The following is a 601-nucleotide window of genomic DNA, read 5'->3' as shown; positions in this document are numbered from 1 at the left end:
TAAAAATGCTCTAATTTTATTAGACATTTGTTAGAAAAACATAGATTTTCTGTAAATTTATTTTAGATGTGAAGATATATTGATTTATATCCATCAGAGAAAAATATCTACATATTTCTTTAACAGTATCGATATTTCAATACATCGATATTTGTTCAACATTTCTAAGCCCAACTGTTCTATTGGAGCCTAAATCTATATCAAATATTAAACTCATCAATAACTTCTCCAACTTCTGTTAGATATACTAATTACTACTCCAAGTTGTCGAAGTTACCAACTTAACTACTAAAAATTTTTGTTTTCAAATAATAGTGTACATGTGTAAAGGACATTTTTAACTTCCTGATCTATAGCTGGGTTATTGCAATCACTATGAAAATGGAAATTTTTAGTTTCGATATCCGGTAATCTAATTCCTTTGGAAGTGTTCATAATATATTTTCTTTTTTTTTATATAGCAACAGGCTCTCCCACAGCTCCAGGGGGTTTGAAGTTTTGAATATACAATTGACATAATCTGGCTTGGGCGTTATTGGAATAAAATGTTATTAAAAATTTATTTCTTTATTTACTTATATAATAATACTTACCAGTTATC

At 27.3% G+C, this 601-nt stretch overlaps 1 long non-coding RNA gene across 1 annotated transcript in view; it reads left to right on the top strand.

Moving 5' to 3' along the window:
* The window catches only part of LOC136796786 (uncharacterized), a 6967-nt gene extending 6372 nt beyond the window's left edge, over nucleotides 1-595 (top strand). Inside the window, exon 3 of the long non-coding RNA XR_010844535.1 lies at nucleotides 462-595. This is a non-coding gene — a long non-coding RNA (uncharacterized lncRNA). The remainder of the gene's footprint in view (nucleotides 1-461) is intronic.
* The last annotated feature ends 6 nt before the right edge of the window (nucleotides 596-601 follow it).

Source organism: Halyomorpha halys, unplaced genomic scaffold (genome assembly GCF_000696795.3).
Source record: "Halyomorpha halys isolate HHAL.00 unplaced genomic scaffold, Hhal_1.1 Scaffold719.1, whole genome shotgun sequence".
NCBI classification, from domain to species: domain Eukaryota; kingdom Metazoa; phylum Arthropoda; class Insecta; order Hemiptera; family Pentatomidae; genus Halyomorpha; species Halyomorpha halys.
The sequence above is the reverse complement of the archived record's forward strand: the minus strand, read 5'-3'. Positions and strand labels throughout refer to the sequence as shown.